The sequence below is a fragment of the Stegastes partitus genome, unplaced genomic scaffold (genome assembly GCF_000690725.1).
Source record: "Stegastes partitus isolate 25-593 unplaced genomic scaffold, Stegastes_partitus-1.0.2 Scaffold73, whole genome shotgun sequence".
In the NCBI taxonomy this organism is placed as follows: Eukaryota; Metazoa; Chordata; class Actinopteri; family Pomacentridae; genus Stegastes; species Stegastes partitus.
The window spans coordinates 514748-521639 of NW_007577804.1; positions in this window are offsets into that span (position 1 = coordinate 514748).

Genomic DNA, 6892 nt, shown 5'->3' on the forward strand with positions numbered 1-6892 from the left:
GGATCGTGTATAAATAGCACGCGACTTCAGGCACATTTTACTATCGTGTCAACTCATTTTAGGATTCTTGTGTTTTCATTTTACATTTTAAAATAACACGTGGCATGTTTGAGGTCAGTCAGAGGCTGCAGCATCACAGCATGCAATGACATGCAAAGCCTCATGCAGTGTTAATCATGCATCGTTTTATGATAAGAGGCCGTTTGGTTCAGATGTTGACTCAACAATTTGATAGAAACTCTCCATTGTAGTTGAACTTATGCAACTTTGTCTCATTTTGATGGTCTATTCTGTTAACAGGTCACATGTTTGGTGGTTGACGTTTATCAGTCATAAAGGCTAATAATGCTCAAATTACACATCATTAACTGACGTAATCACAGTTTAGTCTGTTGTAGATTAATATTCACAACTGATTTCATTCTTTAGGTATTTAGCAACACCATTTTCAGCCTTACTTCTGACTCGTATTTCTTTACACTGTGTGTGACTGTTTATGATGTTTTCAGTTTATTTATGTAGTTTGAGAGGGACATGGCTGCTCAGCTGATTTACACACAAACTGACACGATGATGATTTACATGAGAATTAAAATGAAGGCTGAACCATGAACGGAGATCACAGATCGGCTGTGCAGCATTTTAATCGGCTCCCCCGTCATAAATAAAGCTCCCAGACTCTACGTGCAAACTTACATTTTCGTTTGATGACTCTTATTAAGTCAACATTTTAGTAACTTTCTTCACAGACTGAAGGTTGCGGGAAAATGTCTGTCTTGACTTTATCCACCTCCCTGCGCTGCCGCTGAGCTTCTCTGCTTTCCAGGCGAAGCTCAGTTCATCTTGAACTTTCTCGACTTCCAGCTACGAACCGGTCTGTTGAGCTGGTGATGGTGAACCCACAACAGCCTATAGCCTGAAACTAATGCTGTTCATTTACGGACACAAAAGTAACACAGAGATGATCGTTTCTTGGACTATATGTTTTGCACATGCTGAGGACCGTGGACTTTGCAAATAGACTTGTCAAACTATCCTTTAAGGGAGCAAAAACGAAGTATTAAATAAAGAAAATTTGCTGTTTTTTTTATTTTTTATTGGACATTGCATAAACAATTTCAAGTTAAAAAGCACAAGTTCCTCTGCTGCCTTCTTCATGTAAATGTGCAGGTCGTACAACTTCGTCATGTCACTTTAAGAATCGAGAGAGAAGTTCGACGAAAACGGAAAACGCTTCAACTCACCGTCTTCATCGGGATAAAAACGGCTCACAGACGGATCTAAACTGGTGTCAGCTGCCAAACAATCAGAGCTAATTGTCACAGGTGCAGTCAGAGTCCATCGTCAGGTGACTTCTAACAGCTGTCGGTGATTCTCGGAGCAGTAAATTCCTCATGAACGAGCAGATATTCAAAAACAACCACATAGGAAAACGCTCTTTTTAAAGATGGAATAAATACATTTAAAAAATAAAAAGAACCATATAATATACACATGAAAATATATATAAAAAACAAAGAGCACAAAAGAAGATGCAAACAATCAAAAAAAGTGTATACATTTGTAGATATGTGTTTTCTATGATGGACTCTTTGAAACAAGAATCGTCGTCACACAAAAGTATCATGATTTTTTTTTTTCATATATTTATTTAATGAAATGAGAAATTTCTTTGCATAGGTACCATATGGATGTCATTTTTGCAGCTGTTGTGTTTCTTCATTTTCCTCTTGTTCATCAAAAAGCCACATTGCTGTTGTACGTGATTGTTTACATCCACCACATTGAAAAGATCTTCTGTTTTATCTCCACGTGTATCGCTGCGGACAAAATAGTCTCTTGCAAAATGTATTTGAGTCGTAGCTGTTTACTTGGGTGGATTCAACCAACTTGAAATTACACTTTGTCCGCTTAAACTGTTCTTCTAATTTCGATGAAAGTGCCGAACCAGGTTGTAGTGTTCCTTAGGTGTTGTGAATCTGACGTAATGACGTCCAGGTTTCTTTGAATACTTCTGCTCCAAGTCAAACGCTATCGTCTTTGAGCCGGACTGCAGAATAAGAAAGAACAATATGTAGGTTTAAAATTTACTAAATGGAGCCTGAACAGTTATATAGCTAACATCAGCAAGTTCTGAGATAGACGGTCTTTAATGTGGCTAAACTCAGTTTGGATAAACTTAATTTATATCTGGGTTTACGATTGAAGTTGGTTAGTTTAGTGGCTCCAACAAATCTCTATTCAAAGTGCACAGTAGGTTTTTTTTTGCTTAAAAGTTAAGCTTAATTGAAATAAGGAACATCTGTTCTGAAGTGGCCTATTGCTGCTGCTGCTCTGTTCTTGGTTTTTCGTCTCACGTTCAACGTCACTACTCTCGTCCGAACCAGTCAAATACAACCCTGTTCTTTAAATTCACTCTAATTCGATCGCCCTCCTTCTCGGACATTTGATCACGCATCCCTCCTCCCCTCCCATCTCCACCTCCACCTCATCTGGATGTCCAGGACGTCTCATCCAGTCTCCAGCGGTCATCTGGCGACTTTGTTCCAGCACCAGGGTCCGGACCGCAGGGGGTCCAGTCCTCGTCGTCCACCTTCATCTCGGGCTTCGCTCCATGATGTCGACTCTCATCTGACTCACACCGAAAAAACTTTGATTTAGCGTGCTCATGTTTCTGTAATAAATTTTGTTCTTCGCTTGCATGTGATCTCTCCTTACCCAACGTGTTCCAGATGAAAACACATTCTAAAGAAGTGGATGATCACTTTCTATGATTCCAGTTGCTCGAGTTTGTACTGCGTCAGAAAGTACATGTTGTGTTGTTGTTTTGGTTCCTTTTGTTTCTGTCGCAGGAGATTGAGCTGTTCAAAGAGTGTTGAAAACAGACAGTGTAAAGATAGACAAACCCTCGGTCATGTAACACACACGGTTCCTGGACAGCAGTTTTGAAGATCAGTGTGGTGGCTCCAGGTGTCAGCATCTTGGCAGTGCATGACTTTGTCAAACTCCTGGCGAACCTGAACTAGTGTGAGCACTGACTACTCTAATTAGACAAAACATTAAGCCTTAATACAACACAAACAGGTGAGTTATATAAATATTCACACCTCTGTACAGTTGTCATGGAGAGGGAAGTTGGCTATAGAGACCAAAACGTCTTCGGTACCAGGCTGTAAACATGTTTATTTCTGTTGTAAAGTCAGACATCTTAACATTGGAGTCTATGGGGAGTTCACGATTTGAAGACAACCTCTAGTGACCATTGGAAGAACTGCAATTTTGGAGCATTTCACTGTTGGCATAATTTATTTTATTTTATTGTTTTAGCCCCGGAGGTTTCCGTTTGTTCCAAAATGAAAACAATCTGAGTTAACTGAACTTGAGAAAACAAACCCATCCACACATGTTCGATCCTGCTGCTTTGCTTTTCCACATTGCCTTTTTTTTTTTTTTTATTGTGTAGGGTTGTTTTTCTATTGACCATGAAACTGCAGTTGCTCCTGCTGGAACCACTTTGCATCAAAGTCAGTACAAAGACAAACTATGCAGCTGCTTTCAGTGTCTTTTTTAAACTCACACAAACTACACATGCCGATCAATTTTTTATTTGTTTTCCCCTCAATCACGAGTCATTTAATATTCAATATCTGAGTCCTAATACCATTGTACATTCGCTGTAGTTACTGTTTATTACTGTCGCAACAACAGGATGAAGCAGGAAGTTCCATGTTATCGTCACTGTGATTGAGTTTAACTCATAAAGGGTACCGTGACAAAGACTTACATGGCGCTTAATAAACAGCTTGGACAGAGTTCTGATATCCCAAATGTACCTATGTGGCCCAATTTATTTGTTTGTGGCTTAAAATAGCAAAATCAGCAGAAGACAAATGTCCAGTAGTGCATTGACTTAGTTTTAGAACTTGTATTAAAGGCACAGAGTAAGTCTCTACATGCTGACAGGTCTGTTAACATCCTGATCGTGTCTCTTTAAAAAATGAATTCAACGAGTTAAGCAGTGCAGTCGTTCAACTCATGAAGGTTTAAATAAGGAGAACTTAACTCGTGCATAATTCAGCATATATTTAGTACAGCAAAAAAACTAAAATATATGTAAATAAATTAAATTCTAGCTGTTAATCTAAGATCATCATGACCCCTCCTATCCTTTTACATATTTGTTCTTGGGTTTATTACATATTCTCAACTCTTCTAAATAATTCCTCTAATTGTTTCGCTCTCTATGTCTGTCCATCTCTTGCATGTTTTCTTCTTTCAAGGGATACGGAGCAATATTGCTTTTCTCTCTCCTCTTCCTCTCTCTTTCCCTTTTTTTTTGTTTCCTCTCCCCCTCTGGCTCATTCGCTCCCTGGACAGTCTCTCAGACAGAAGAGTCACAAACCACATTAACCTTTAAGAGCTAAAAATCAATGTCCTGTTGTTAATTTGTGCTAATTTGCTTCCACTTAGTTTTACAGCAGCCTTCTCTCCCCTTCCCTCCACCACCACCACCACCACCAGCAGCAGCAGCACCACCCCCAATTTCACAACATCTGCTTGCAGCTCAGCAGAACATATGGCGGTTGCATCGCCTGCACAGCTCCAGACGTTAAGTAGTTTTGTCCGTTCTCGATACATGTCTTCAGCGGCCCCCCGGTGTGGCTCAGCAGGAGACAGAAACGTAAAAGTTTCTATCAGGCTTTTATTTTCCTGAGTGTATTGGTAATAAAGATTTCCACCCAGAAACCCAAATCTAAAGACTCAGTGATGTAAAACGACTTGTTGTTCTCGCTGCAGTCAGGTATCATGGTTTAGTTGAACTCACTAAACTGAATGGTAAATCTTTGTTTATATAAAATTAAGACAATGTTGGTGGAGACCGATGAGTGCATTTAAAGTGAAAGAGACACAATAATCCTGTATAATCCCACAGTGGGGAAATTGACAGTGTTACAGCAGTAAAAGGGTTAATGCAAACTGCAGGGAACATCAGTAGAAAATAAAAAAATAATAATAATATTGGAAATTCAGACTTTGCACAGAGTCCTCTGGATGTGAAAAACAACAATAGTATACGTATTCTTCCATGAATAGAAATACTAATACAGTGCAGTGTTACAGCAGGTAAAGGGATTGTGCAAAATGTTGGGAACACCAGTTAAATGAATAAATAAACTAGAAACAGTGGTGGCTGGTTAATACGGGGCGCAGGGCCGCCGCCCCACTACTAATTAACAGAGAAAAAGTAGTTCTCACACACAATATTAAATTTGAATTAATTATAACAAAATAATCTTAAAATTAATAATAACATTCATCTTCTTTTGCCATATTAACAATATTTGTAGTATTAACAGATTTAATATTAGTCTTCACTGTGTGTTTACTAATGTTACACGTCCAGGATGTGGGATGCGGCCACATGAGTGTGTATGTAGCTTGAAAAACTTTTCGTGATCATGTGACCTTGGCCCGGGCTCTGATTGGCAGACTTTCTCACGGGGCGCAGCTCGGTGCGTCCCGGTCCCTCCCACTATTGCTGTAAGCCAATTAATTTTGTCTTTATTTGCTTTTGTCTTCTATGGTTGGATATCAAAACTGTCCTTCTACGTTCTTATGACTGTGCTTTCTGATGCTGTCACACGGTCTTTCCTCTCCTCTCCTACTAGATCACAGCTACTGTAGTGACGGCTTAATGCATTGACCTGCTGTCAATGGGGAAAAGGCTGCTCGTGGAAAAGTCCGTATGTAGACTACATGTAACTGGGTTTAACCCCCGACAAATCTGACATGAGAACGTGGGAACACCCCAGTTTATTATTTTGAAAGTCATTTTGGTCACAACCTGTCAGATCACCACAGCCACCAAACAGCAGCTATCACAGCCTATGTGGGGCGTTTAGGGAGCATCAGTAACTCGTACTGTCTATCGATAAGAAAGTGTTCAGCAAGTCATACGTTTTGCCTTTGACCAGGTGGGAGGTGCAATAAAATGAGAAAGTGCTACCAGTGAAAAAGTTAGTGAAAATGTTAGTTTGGAGCCCTGAACAGTGTTTTTGTTTTTTCAGTATTGATGTTGTGTGTTTTGAGTTTGTACAGATCCTGTAAATATTGATGAAAGTTTGATGAATGCTTTTGAAATTTACTTCTGGTCAGTCTTGATAATGTTAAATTAGATTATGATGAGAATATCCTCCAAAGGTGGACAGTTTGCATTCCTGCAAATAGTTGTGCCTGATGTTACTCATATTCAGATTTCTGGTTTAAAAAAAAAAAAAAGGTCATTTGCAGACTGCGCACAGATTCTTCTTAAATCCAGATGTTGCACAGGGCTCGGCATGCGTTGCTGCCTGTGACACTAACTTTTTGAGATCCAGTTACGGCATAGTATGTCTTATTTGCATGTCAGATTTTATTGTGTAAAATGACAGAAATGAACCTTTTTTAGCCGCAAACACTGATAGTCATCCTAAAAAGCAGTGGTTTGTACTCACATGGGTCATCTCTATTGAATCTAACAACTAGATGCCAAATCAAACTGTTTTGTTTGTTTGCTTAGTTGCTGTATTAGATCTGAAACAAAGCTGTGTGACCTTTTACTTTAGTCTGTTTTTAACCGTTTAAAGTGCTGCAGATCAAGCACCAAACAGCTCCACAGAAACCAGGAATGCAAACTGCTCTACAGAACCTACTGTTCAGCTACTTGAGATTTCGGAGCGCTGCCTACGTTTGTTTTTCAGGGAGCTGAGCTTTAACCCGCTGACCTCCCCGATGCAGAGAGGCCACCTCACAGCAGAGAACGCCACCCGAGAGCAGAACCCCGTGCATGTGCGGCTGCATGATTATCCTCTCTCAAGTCCATTTATGTGCAGATAAGAGTGTGTGCGCGTCC